The 14532-nt window shown below is 35.6% G+C and overlaps 1 long non-coding RNA gene across 1 annotated transcript; it reads left to right on the plus strand.

Annotated features, from left to right (window-relative positions):
- The first annotated feature begins 4500 nt into the window (after positions 1-4500).
- LOC109248513 (uncharacterized) lies at positions 4501-10002 on the plus strand. The gene is made up of 4 exons (XR_002072100.2): positions 4501-4657; positions 6039-6137; positions 7195-7271; positions 9918-10002. It is a non-coding gene; the product is annotated as an uncharacterized LOC109248513 (long non-coding RNA).
- Positions 10003-14532: the final 4530 nt, after the last annotated feature.

The raw sequence follows: 14532 nt of genomic DNA on the forward strand, positions 1-14532 counted from the left end.
GATCTTGGAGCAAAATCAACAGAATGGAGGCAGTCAAGAGAAAAGATTAGATGCAATGGTGGGGAAGGGCAGAGAAGGATGCAGTTTTTGCACCCACTATATCTCCCTAGCAACTCTTAAAGGGCTCCTGCCACACAAGAAGCCTGCAGAGATGGTCTCCTGAATGGTGGCCATCAGAACTGGCATTTAGAAAACCAGCTAAAAAACTAAAGTAAGCCCTTAAAAGATATTTGTTTAAATCACTTCAATTTTGCAATAATCTGTAAAAAGTAAAATGTTGAAACATTGTGAAGTCTATACCAATTAATAAGCCATCCCAATGAAACTTAACATTTGAAAGCCCAGGGGCATGAATGCAAATGGAGGCAAACATACTAAATTCTGTATATTCACAAGTTACAAATCAAGGCAACTTTTAAATAAAAAATATTCTATCTTCCTACTTTGACAAATATAACTTTGTAACAGAAAGATAAACGGATAAAGTTATGATTTTTTATATGATTTAAATTCAGCAAAAAAATAGAATTAAATTTAGTAAGTATTATGTTGTGTCAGTGATCTGTAAATGTACTACTAAAACTGTATATTTCATAAACTATTTTTTTAAAATAATTTTTTATGGGGCACCTGAGTGGCTCAGTCGGTTAAGCATCCGACTTCGGCTCAGGTCATGATCTCGTGGTTCCTGAGTTCAAGCCCCGCGTCAGGCTCTGTGCTGATGGCTCAGAGCCTGGAGCCTGTTTCAGATTTTGTGTCTCCCTCTCTCTCTGACCCTCCCCCGTTCATGCTCTGTCTCTCTCTGTCTCAAAAATAAATAAAAACGTTAAAAAAAAAATTTAAAATAATTTTTTACCGTCATTTCAGCAAAATGCTACAATACTCTATTTGAGACTTTTAGTCTGTATTATTTTGAAAGTAATCACTTAAGAATTAAAAATAAGGTGCACCTGGGTCACTCAGTTATTTAAGCATCTGACTTCCACTCAGGGAGTTCGAGCCCTGCATTGGGCTTTGCATCTACAGCACAGAGCCTGCTTCAGACTCTGTCTTCCTCTTTTTCTGCCTCTCTCTCTCTCTCAAAACTAAACAAACATTTTTTTTCAAATAAAATAAATTTTTAAATTTTTAAAAAGAATTAAAAATAAAATGCAATCATAAATGTGTAAGAAATATGAATATTTTTAATAAAAATGTTAATCAAGGTAATTTAAAAAATAAAAATATTAAAATTATCATCCATGCACATTTTCAAAAAATATTCTTCTAAAGTATTCAACATCTACTGAATGTGAAGGGCAAGGTACAAATTATATTTCATATGAAAATTTTAAATATATTTAAATTATGCTGAAATTTTACTTTGGGAAATTATAATTAAATGTATTAAATATTTTAATAAAAATGAAGCTATTAGCGATTCTAACACTCAGCATTAATCTAATTATATCTGACATCATGCTTTAGGGACATTACATGTATACCTACATGTATAGAAATTTAAGTGAAATATGAATTGTTAAATATTACATACTTCTGTTGCCTCATGCAAATGTTGTAAATACCATGCTAATTTGTGAGTACCCCAGAATCAAACTGAAACACAAAAACAGCTAAAAGAAAAAAATATATATATGTTTATTTATGTGTGTGTGTGTGTATACATACATATATATATATATATATATATATATATATATTTAATTTTACAACTGGTAAATATATATATATGTTTTGTACTACTGGCTAACAAGAATTGATTTCATTCATGTCTTCTAAGAAAAGATTTAAGAAGTTAATTTATCTAATTACCTAAATGCTTTTTCCACTTGTATATGAGATAGAGGTATTAGCTAATGCTACTGTGATAATCATAATGCAATATATAAGTTCATCACTTATGGTATACACTGTATACCTTATAAATGTTATATGTCAGTTATAGCTCAATAAAGCTGGAGAAAAAACCTTTCCCACACAAATGAAGCCATATCCATCTCCAAAGAATAGAAGTACAAGCCACAAACAGCACATTTAGATTCAGTCACCTTTTGTTTCAGGAACACGGGATGGGGGGGGAGTGGAAAAGCTCTTCCCTGTGGCCTGAAAGATAGTCTGGACAGTGGATGTTCTGGATGTTCAAAGTTCATAAGGTTTCAGGTGCAGGATGTTTAAGCTCTATCAGAGCTGGACACTGAATCATGAGTAACAGTGGTGCTCACATGTACTTTAATAAATTGTACCTGTGTGTTTGGGATATCTAGTCATCAACCAGATCTCTAAGGAAGTGTGAGACCCCTAAGGGTGGTGCTGCCAGCAACAGAAGTGACTTAAATGCTACTAAAAGGTCCTAAGAGAACATATAGAGAATTAATATCTAGATCTACTAACGGTGACTCTTAAAGGTTTCCATGTTATTGTTATCATTATGTCAGAACAAACTAAAAAAACAAAAGTAAGTTTGGGAAATTAATAAACCCAACAAACCCTATACTTCAAATTCATGATACAGGCATCATGTCTGTGGAGGCCACTACTATATATATATACCTGTATACAAAGTGCACCATACTTGGTGCATAACAGGAGCTTAATAAATATTTATTAACAAAATATTTTGTACCTAGTATGCATTATGTGATCAGGTAGATTTAAGACAGTGGGTGCCCACTGCTCATGTCCTCAAGGGGACACCTGAGACCAGATTCACACGCCAGAGTAGAATTTGCCAACTTTTTCATCAGTTCTTTCCATGACCTTTGTGACAGCCCAATCTAAAGCAACCTGCTGCCATGACCAACATTAGAGACAACAGCAGGGCCATTGCTCATCACCAAGATCATAAGTATGTTTCAGCATTAAATAAGTACCAGATCTGAGGTCTCATTACTTTTGAATTCAATACACAATTTGAGGACAGCCGGTGAATCTGGAGGATGTGTTTCAGTACTAGAACAGCCTTATTCCAGCTTCAGCTTAAACTTTGGCTCCTTCTCTGCCTCTATTCCCAAGCTTAAATCAACTGCCAGTCTCTGTTCCAAACTGGAGTTGTGTCATAGCCTTTCCCCTGATGATGAGTCACTTCACCAGTTACTTTAGGGGTTGGTGGCATAACCCATGAACTCAATCTAAAGGGTGGGTCATTTGGAATGGGTAATAAAACTAGGTTTAGTTCATCAGCTGCCAAGCTTTGACTAAAATATTTAAATACATCCATCCAAACTTTGGACAATTTATAGGGACTTTATAAAAAGAAAGTGAAATTTTTTTTAAGTTACAGTAAAATGAAACACATTTTTGAAAAATGTCTACTTTTATAACTGTCAAAGATGATAGTCTTCACAGAATTATACTTTAATTCTTTTGATTTTTCTTTCTCCAGAATAATCACACTTAAACAGATTCCCAGCCTAGGTAATTACACGAATATGTCGACTCAATGACAGCATGGAGTTTTTACCAATTATGAGTAAATAACGTATTTATACAACTGGAAGTGATTTACAACAAATTTGACTTATCAAGCAATACTGAATTTAACACTGATAAATATTAGTAAAATGTTGGATGCAATTCAGACCACATTGGTTGGAATAAACCAGTGTAGGTTTCAGAGGAAGCAGAGCAGCATAATAAAAATCAAGAGCATTAAATTCACCTAAAAGGCCAACCTGACGGCACTCGGGGCCAGTCTTTTTCTTTTACTTCCAAAGCATGTATTATGCGGATCTCAGTCTCAAGTATTAGCAAAATCCCCTCTAGTGTTCTTCCAATAAACTTACTCATTTTCCATGAAAGACCACACTGTAAGAGAAAGGTAAGGTCTCCACCTCATAGTTTAAGATTTAATCTTAGGAGCACCTGGGTGGCTCAGTTGGTTAAGCGTCTGACTTTGGCTCAGGTCATGATCTTGCGGTCTGTGAGTCTGAGCCCCGCATCAGGCTCTGTGCTGGCAGCTCAGAACCTGGAACCTGCTTCAGATTCTGTGTCTCCCTCTCTCTCTGCCCTTCCCCTGCTCACACTCTCTCTCAAATATAAATAAATATTTTTTTAAAAGACTTAATCTTAAAGTTTTCCAACAAAAAAACTGTTTCCTGGAATTATGGGAACCTGCACTGTGAGTTTCATGCATTTGGGGCTCCTCGGAGACAGAGGCTTTTACTTGTATAATCCATGTTCCGCACAGAGAGGAGTTGGTACAAAACTGGTGCTCTTGAGCTTAAGTGGATTTGTTACTATAACAGATTCATTTTCAGCATTAATTTTATTTTTTTTATATCAGTAAGAGTTAACATGGGATGTGCAACCAGCATAAAAAGCCAAACACTTAAGTGCTAATTATTTTTCAAAGAAAAAATTTTTTCATTGAGATACAACAAAATAATGTAAGATGTTTCTTCTGCACTTAATATAAAACCAACTTCTTTAAGTTTCTGTATACAATGTGTGTCCATTTATAATGTTAGTAGCTAACCTCTCCTGTTGTTTCTTTATTCAGACTTATACAGATTCCCTTTTCCTCTGAGGAGTGTAATTATGAGAATCAGGAATAATATTTTCAAATTGTCACATAAATATTTCTGACATTCCACACTCTGTGGATTTTGTACACACACAACTCTGACCTTCTTCTGGACTTTAGGATCATACTTCCAAGGTAAAATTAATTACTATTCCCTGTTTTATGCACCCAATGTGCATTGTGCAATATATCACGACAAGGAATCCTTAAACACTATGATAAAATATCTCATCATTATAGCTTTATTTTATTCAAGGATAGTGTTTAAGACCAGTACATTTTTGTTGCTTTGTTTTCATCTATAGCAATTGAAATAAATTTAATGTTAGAAAGAAACTCAAGGGACATTTTAACTTTAATGGTCCTTGCATGTGGGGTTATAGCTAAGTGTAAAACTACTAAAGTGAAGTTTGTGTACGATGGTTTTATGGCACCATAACATTACTGTGAACTGTATCCATGCTGGAAAACTCCACAAGTGATCATTCATCTTGTGCTCTTCAGCAGGAAAGTACTAAATGGATACATAATAGTTGTATCTAGGTATAGAACCACTAGCAACCAGCTGACAAATGCTTACACACCAAGAAATACAAAAGAACCAGAAACAAGCACCTATCATCTATGCATACCTATTCCTACCTTTTTTCCAACAGGTTAACAATTAGATGCATTTTGGTAGAAAAGTTAAATTTCTGTTTTCTTTGAACCAAAAGATGATATAATTTGCAGTGCTCAGACCTAAGGGTGCTGGGTACAGCCAAGACTATAGCTAATTTGGGGTTTCAAAGATGGGAGAGTATCCCTTGGTTTTCATACCACTTCCCCCTTTGAAAGAGTTGTTAAGCAAATGTTTACCTTGTCATCATGTATAACTTGGGCAATATGTTCTGAGTATTATGGGATTGTGTGCTCCCCACTGTGGGTTATTCACAAAATTTCCTGAAGTTATTGTGCAAAGCAAGTTACTGTGAAGGTTCTCCAAGGTTCTGGCTGACTTATGTTTGGAATAAGGCTTTTGTTGTTATTTGCTTTCTGACAGAGGGACTGGAAATTGTCTGGACTTTGGAACTGACTTTGTGATGTTTGGATAGTGCTCTAAAAGTGAGTGGTGTGTTAGCATGTGGTTTACTTATGCAAAACAAATCAAAACTTAAAGTACATTTCTTAAAATTATAAGTGTTTTTGAGAAGAATTCCTAGCAATCCCAATTTTGTGGTACAACAGACTCACTGGCTAAAATATCTGGCAAGGTACTTAACTGTAACCTTCTTCAACCTGAGTTTAGCAATGCTGCAGAAGCTCTTACTAGGTTTGTTTGTCCCTCCCTCCCTATCTCCACATATTACAAAAGAATGGTTTATTAAGAGCCACATCTTAAAACTTAAGTAGACAGTGATACCAATTGCCTACTAACAATGTTTCACCAAGGTTTAAAAAAGGTTTTTTAAAAGCTGCAACTCAAAACTAGTTCAATTCCATAGCAACTAACTCTGGACATTTTCTTTTACAATAGGAGGCTAGGGAGAAGATGAATTGATGAATATGTAAAGCAGTGAACAGTTTATTGGGGATGCACATTTTCATAAAAGGACACATCCCTTCTCCTTACATTGTGAGTATTTCTGTAGCCATCTATACAACGTTAGTTGAAAAATAGCAATATAAATGGGAAACTATTTATTAAAAGAAGTCTGGGTCAAAGGCTCTCCTCTCCCCAAGTCACATGTCCCCCCTTTCTGCACAGACCCTGCATCGTTTTTGTTTTTTTTTTTTTTTTTAATCTTAGGTGTCTCTTCAAATCCTAGAATCTAAAGATAACATAAAATTTAATTAATTTAAATGATATACTGCTGAGTTCCTTCACCTACAAAAACAGATCACCCTTACCTATGTGTGCACATAGGTTAAACTGTACATTTCAATTAATTAATCTCATGGGGGCTTTGTCAAAATAAGAACCAGTGCATCAAACCACAGCCCCATCCTAGACACACAGAAGTATCAGGGTGCTCCCATCAGCACGAGGCACTCTGTACTCTTCTATCAATCAGTGGCACTTTACTCATCATGTAAAATACTTCCCTACTGCCAATTCCTATGATTAAGTATTATGTGCCTTTAAAGTATTTTAATGAAGCTAAAAACATGATTTGTATGACAGAATTAGCCACAGAAATTTGGACAGTGGACATTCCCAAGAAATGCCCAGTTCCAAGACCTCAACTGCAGTATTTACTCTGGTTCTGCTCTCTTAGCGGTCTCCAACTTCTGCTACCAACTCTATTACTATTTTTTTTTTTTTTTTTTTTGGGACAGAGAGAGACAGAGCATGAACAGGGGAGGGGCAGAGAGAGAGGGAGACACAGGATCGGAAACAGGCTCCAGGCTCTGAGCCATCAGCCCAGAGCCCGACGCGGGGCTCGAACTCACGGACCGCGAGATCGTGACCTGGCTGAAGTCGGACGCTTAACCGACTACGCCACCCAGGCGCCCCCCAACTCTATTACTATTAGTGGGAGATCTGACTGGCTCCTGAGTCACTACCTCTGAACATCAAGAACAGGAATAACAAGAGTGGTCTACTATTATAGCAATAAATACAAACATAGAGATAGTTGGAAACCAAGTCTGGAATATGTTGCCCTTGAAAGAACATCATTTTGTTTAAGGAGCAAGGTACAATGCCTAGCACACTTATCTACCAAGGTTCCAAGCATTGATCCAGGATATGAAAGCCACTATTAAGGTATAATTTTTTTCAGCTATATATGCAGGGATAGACAGCTATCAGCTTGTGTGGACCAGAAAACCTTCTCTCTTCTGCACCAAGTTTTTATTTTCATTCATTCATTCACTGATTCACTCACTCATTCCCAGCATCATGCCAGACTCTTAAGCACAACCAAATCAAAACTAAGTTAACATTGCAGATACTTCCAGTTTCAAGACATGCATGTTTATTGATAGCTTCTTCTGATGAGCCACAACAGTTTGAGACTTTTCCAGTGCCAGTCAAGGATACAATGAGACCTAATTCTATAGGCTCCTGTATAAGATATACCTGATCAGAATATTTTAAATTTCCTAGGCTGGGTAAATTAGAAAAACTGGCTCCTTCATGTGCCTCCTCAAGGGAGTGAAGGATAATCTATCAATGAATGGGAATAAGAAGGCCCTTTATAAAGCCTATAAATAGAAAAACTAATGAAGAGTGAGAGAAAAAAGGGAAAAATCAGAAAGCAGTGGGATGGAAAAAAACAAGAGATCGGAGAGGTAAATGGGCTAGAAACAAGAGAAGTAAAGTAGAAAAGAAAAGAAAAGAGGGCTTGAGGCAAAAGAAGTGAAGAGCTATGAGGTCCAAGATAGGCACTCGCCAACTGTTGCACTGAAATGAGAAGAAAGGAGGAATATGTGGGACAGCAAGGATGGGATTGACAAAAGAGTGAGGGGCAGAGAGCACCTAATTTCTCAGCAATTACACCAGTAGTACCTAATCCAGATTGCCCTCATCATTGTGGACTATTGTAATAACCTCTAGGTATCTTGTTGACCCATGTTCCCGTTAGTTTCTCCTCTACCCAGAATCAGAAAGATCCCTATAAAAGGTAAATTGTGATCACATCACTTCCCTGCTCAGATCAATCCAATGTACCCTCTCTTCCCACTCAGAAAGAATAAATTTCAAAAAAAAAAAAAAAAAATCAGAATCCTTGCTATAGCTTCAGAGGGCACACATTATGTGACCTAACTCACATCTCCTTCAGCATGCTGTAAGGCTTCCTTTCTGTTCCTTGTATACATTAGGTTTATTTCTTCTTTGGGGCCTTTGTGCTTTGTGTTGGAACTCTCTCTTACCAGCTCAGCTCAAGACTGACTCCTTTTCATACTATAGGTCACAGTTCAAAAGTCACTTTTGCTGGGTCTAACTCATAGATAAAACTCAATAAATGTCTGCTAAATGAATGAATGAGGATAATGAAAACTTCAGCATAACATTAATAATCAAAGAATCTGGGGAGCAAAAAAAGGACTTGGTCAGTGGAAATGCCTGTTTCTCCAGATGATATTAGGAATATCTTGTAGAAGACATTTATATTCATCTAGAGCACAGAAATAGTGCCAATGCATGGAATAAACAGGAATATAAGTTCCAGATTAATAACTTCCTAAAAATTAGGACAGTTTATACATCATTTGTAATGAGCTATTCACATACCAGCTAATCTATAAAAGTGTTAAAGAAATAGATGAATTATATATTATATACATGGAGTTGACTTTGTTATTTAAATTTCCAAGTGGGGTCAGTTATAATGATTTGACTTATTAAGAATTTACAGTAGACTCTTATCTCACAGCATACATAGCTATCCTAAGGTTGAGACTTATTTGTTCTCAGGACATTTGTACTGTTCACTCTCTGAGCTATCAGTTTTCACCTAGTGCTGACGAATATAAGCTGAGTTGCTATGAAGCTGCAAACTGGATTATCAAGGAAGCAAAACTCCCAAGCCATGTCCACACCTGTCTTTTCTTACTTGACCTATATTCAAGTAGCTTGCTTTACTACTCTGACATTGCCCAGCTACCTGAATAGAATCTCAGATATGATGGAAACCAAAAGAACATTCTTCCAAATAAATTTCACCGTCTTGTATCTAAGCCCATTACTGGTTCAATTTTAAAGAGTCGCTGTTAGTAAATGATATGCTCCCTATTTAGAATTGCATCAGCCTTTTAAAAACATCTACTTCCTATGCATTTTTACTAGTTCTTTCTACAGTAATTGAAACAGTATTGATCCAGGATATGAAAGCCACTATTGATGGCTTTACGATGACCATTATTTTGGGTCATATTTTCCATTAAACTCTTATTAATCTAATGACTTTGTTTTCTCACCTGTGTACTTTTGCATATGCTATTCTTCCTATGGAGAATCCCATAATCCACCCCACTGTCCCCCACCCTACTATCTTCTACTGTTTCCTCTGTGCTCAGCCTTTTTGACTCAGGAAAAAGTTTTAGCTAATCTTTGAAAATTTCCTCAGTCACTTAAATCAGAGAGTCATCTATCCTTTAGATCCCGCAGCAATTAAGGCCAAGACCACTAATCGGCAAGTGAGGTAGCTAATCTCCAAAGATGACCTCTAAAAATGCCTCCACTACCTACCGTTCCTCACATCAAGAGGTGGAACTTATTCTCCCCACTTCATCCTACTATCACAGGCTGGTCTTAAAACTGCCTAGATCAATAGAATGGGGTGAAAATGGATATGCTGGTACTTCTGATCCCAGGACGTGAGAGTACTAAAAATGTCTACTTCTTGACACTTGGAGACCTAATGCATGATGTGAGGAAATCACACGGGAAAAAAGAGACCACATAAAGATGTTCTGGAGGATGAGACATGGCAACATCCAACCCAGCTATCACCTGACTGCAATGGTATGAGAGACTTCAAGTGAAACCAGAAGAACTGCCCAGGTGAGCCCCAGTCAATCCATAGAATCATGAGAAATAATAAAATTAATACCTATTGTCTTATATCATTTTAGGGTGATTTGTTATGCAGCAATAACCAAAATAGTCAATCATGTTAGCAACACAGATTTTTATGACTGAAATGGCTTCAAATATTAGTAAATTGTCCTGTGTCATGAGTTATTCTCTGTTATTTGCTCAAGCCATAATCTTCTTAAGGGTAAGGAATGTGTTTTAATGCTTTTTATGTCCCCCACTCTCCAGCACAGTGCCCTAAAAATTATACGTACTGATTATTATCTTGTTCACAGACTAAGTACTTTAGAAGCCCATCTCATTTCTTTTGGCTCTTGGAAGTTTTAGAATAAAGCTAATTTTATTGTGAAATCATTTCCATATATATATATATATATATATATATATATATATATACGTGTATATGTATATATATATATACACGTGTATATATATATATATATATATATACACGTATATATATATATACACGTATATATATATATATATGTATATATATATATATATATACACATACATACACCTTTGAGGACTATATTATTAACAAATTTTCAGAATCTAAAACATGATTTTGACATTATTTATATCTTGCACCTTTATTATTTTTCATATGTGAAGAAGCACTGTTACATAATTATTCAACTATAATAATATAAGAACAAAATATAGTTATTTTAAGGCCTCCCTTAGAAACCAAGAAAAATTACTCAGCTGAATCTAAAATAGAGTAACATCTAAAATTCCAAATGATTAAGAGTAACATTTTATTTTATTACGCAGGGGCATAGAATCTATATTACCAGTAATATCCCAAAGCACTTTAGAAGACTTATGTGAGTAACAATGAAATGATTGCATTTCCAGAAAAGACACGTAGCAATCGTACTGCTGGTTCTTTCTGCACTTCAGTGATTCAATCTCTTGGCTAGATGTTTTAACTTTTGCATCACTGGAGGTTTGTCCAAAATATATTTAAATAACCACATACCTTCAGAGCCTCATTCTTAAAGCTTTCGAGAATATTTGGCCAGTTCAATGATCTCAGTGGCTAAATATCTTTACCTATACAGTTTTGCACCTATATCACATATCATTTGGGGGAACAAGTACTATGTATACCTGATAATCTGACCACATTTATTTCCTATTTTAAAATTGTTGGGGCACCTGGGTGGCTCAGTCAGTTGAGCATCCGACTTCGGTGCAGGTCATGATCTCACAGCTCGTGAGTTCGAGCCCCACATCGGGCTCTGTGCGGACAGCTCAGAGCCTGGAGCCTGCTTCAGATTCTGTGTCTCCCTCTCTCTCTGCCCCTAACCCGCTCACATTCTGTCTCTGTCTCTCTCAAAAATAAATAAACATTAAAAAAAAATTTTTTAATTGTTACAAGTATACTGGTCATTTAATTTAAAGGCTTACCTTCATCTAGGATCACAGATGGTGTTAGAAGGAGCATAAAAAACACAATTTTGAAAATATAATTTGAGATGTTAAGTGTCAAAACTATAAACATGGAATATAAATTAAAATTAAATTTAAAGACATTTGAAACCACATATTTATGTAATAGTCTTCATATTTATAAGCTGGTCCTCAGAGAACATGAATTTTCTACACTTCCTCCTGGACATAATCTAGGTTTCCTCTGGCCACACAGTCTGAGAAAGCCAATAGGATAAAAAACAGTAACAAATGTCCTGAGTCAGTATTCAGACAACCGAAAGAGCTCCAGCCCAACATGTTAAGGTTTTTAACTTTATGGTTTAATACATTTTTTGTTTTTTTTTGTAGAATCAATGGATTATACAAAACACCTCTTCTGCCAGACACCTACCTAATATATGCTTCTCCTTCCTTGACGGTGCTCAGAGAGACAAAGTGCCAAAAACAAAAAAATACTTAGGAATAAAATTAGCCATGGAAGTGAAAGACCTGAATACTGAAAACAATAAAACATTGATGAAATACACTGAAGGCACAAATAAAAACATATCCCATGTTCTTGGATTGGAAGAATATTGTCAAAATGTCCATACTATCCAATGTGATCTATAGATTCAACATGATACCTATTAAAATCTCAATGGCACTTTCCACAGAAATACAATAAACTATCCTAAAATTTGTATGGAACCACAAGAAATGCCAAAGAGCCAAAGCAATCCTGAGAATGAAGAACAAAGCTGGAGGCATCACACTTCCCGATTTCAAGCTATATTAATCAAAACAGTATGGTACTGGCATAAAAAGAGGCACACAGACCAGTAAAACAGAAGAGAGAGCCCAGATGTATGGCCAACTAAGTTTGACAAGAGCACCAAGAACACATAAGAGGAATAAAAGCTCCCTCTTCAATAAATGGTGCTGGGAAAATTGGATATCCACATGTAAAAGAATGAAACTGGATCTCTATCTTACATCATACAAAAATTAACTTGAAATGGCTTAAAGACATAAATGTAAGACCTGAAACCATAAAACTCCTAGAAGAAAACATAGGGGAAAAGAACCTTGGCATTGGTGGCCTTGGCAATGATTTCTTAGATAAAACACCAAAAGTACAGACAACAAAAAGCTAAAATAAACAAGTATAACTCCACCAAACTAAAGAGCTTCTGCATGGCAATAAAACCTTCAATAAAAAGCAACCTATAGGATGGGAGAAAATATTTGCAAATCATATATCTGATATATCCAAAATATATATTAAGCTCATACAACTCAATAGCAAAAAAAAAAAAAAAACAAATAAAACATTTAAAAAATGGGCAAAGGACTTACACAGACATTTTTCCAAAGACATACAAATGACCAGTAGAAAGAGTCCAAATGTCCATCGACTGATAAATGGATAAAGAAAATGTAGCATATATATATATATATATATATATATATATATATATATATATATACATACACAATGGAATATTACTCAGTGATCAAAAAGAATGAAATCTTGCCATTTGCAACAACGTGGATGGAACTGGGTGTATTATGCTAAGTGAAATAAGTTAGAGAAAGACAAGTATTGTGATTTGACTCATATGTAGAATTTAAGAAACAAAACAGATGAGTATAGGGGAAGGGAAGGGAAAATAAGACAAAAACAGAGGAGTCAAACCATAAGAGACTCAAATACAGAGAACAAACAGTATTACTGGAGGGGAGATGAGTGGGGGATGGACTAAATGGGTGATGGGCATTAAGGAGGGGACTTGTTGAGATTAGCACTGGGTATTATATGTAAGTGATGAATCACTAAATTCTACTCCTGAAACCATTACTACACAATGTTAACTAACTTGGATTTAAATTAAAAAAAAAAAAAAAGTTACCAAAAGGTATATGAAAAGATGTTTAACATCATTAGTCATCAGGAAAACATGAAACAAAGGCACAATGAGATAGCACCTGAAATCTGTTAGGATTGCTATTATCAACAAGACAAGAAATAACAAATGTTGGGGAAGATGTGGATAAAAGAGAACCTTTATATACTGTTGGTAGAAACATAAATTGATTCAACCATTAAGGACCCTCCAAAAAATGAAAATTGAACTACCATATAAGGATCCAGCATTCCCACTCCTGAGTATATATCTGAAAGGAACTGAAATCAGTATCTCAAACAGATATCTGCACACACATGCTCATTGCAACATTATTCACAATGGCCAAAGTACAGAATCAACCTAAATGTCCTTCAATGGATGAATGGATAAAGAAAATGTATATGTGTACACCACAAATACTGCATGGTGTCAGTTACGTGTGGAATCTTAAAAAAAAAAAAAGAAAAGGAAAAAAAGCCAACCCAATTAATAGAAACAGAAATATAATGGTGGCTACTGGGGAATGCTGAGAGGAGGGGGAAATAGGGTGATGCAGATCAAGAGTACAAATTTTCAGTTATAAGAATAAGTTCTGGAGTAGCTTGGTTGCTCAGTCGGTTGAGCATCCAACTCTTGATTTTGGCTCAGGTCATGATCCCAGTGTTGTGGGATCGAGCCCCGCATCAGGCTACATGCTGAGAGTGGAGCCTGCTGAAGATTCTGTATGTCTTTCTCTCTCTGGCCCTCTCCCCCGCTCATGGCACATTCTTTCTTAAAAAAAAAAAAAAAAAAAAAAAGAATAAGTTCTAAAGATCTAATGTACAGCTTATGACTATGGTTAATAATATGGTTATTAATGACTATGGTTAATAATACAGTATTATATACTTGAAAGTTGCTGAAAGTAGATCTTACACATTCTCACCCAAAGGAAAACAAAGTTAACTATGTGTGGTGTTGTAGGACAAGTTTCAAGTAAATAGGATGAAAAGCTTCTCTGCTGATAAAAGTTCCACCCTTTCTGTTTCTTCTTTGTTCCTCTAGTATGGAACACAAAGGTGATATATGGAGATGCAGCAGCTATTTTGAAACTATGAAGATATACATAAAGAAAGGCCTTCACCCCAAAGATTAAAAGATACCGTCCAAGACCC

This window comes from Panthera pardus, unplaced genomic scaffold (assembly GCF_024362965.1).
Source record: "Panthera pardus isolate Hobbes unplaced genomic scaffold, ASM2436296v1 HiC_scaffold_17, whole genome shotgun sequence".
Taxonomy (NCBI): domain Eukaryota; kingdom Metazoa; phylum Chordata; class Mammalia; order Carnivora; family Felidae; genus Panthera; species Panthera pardus.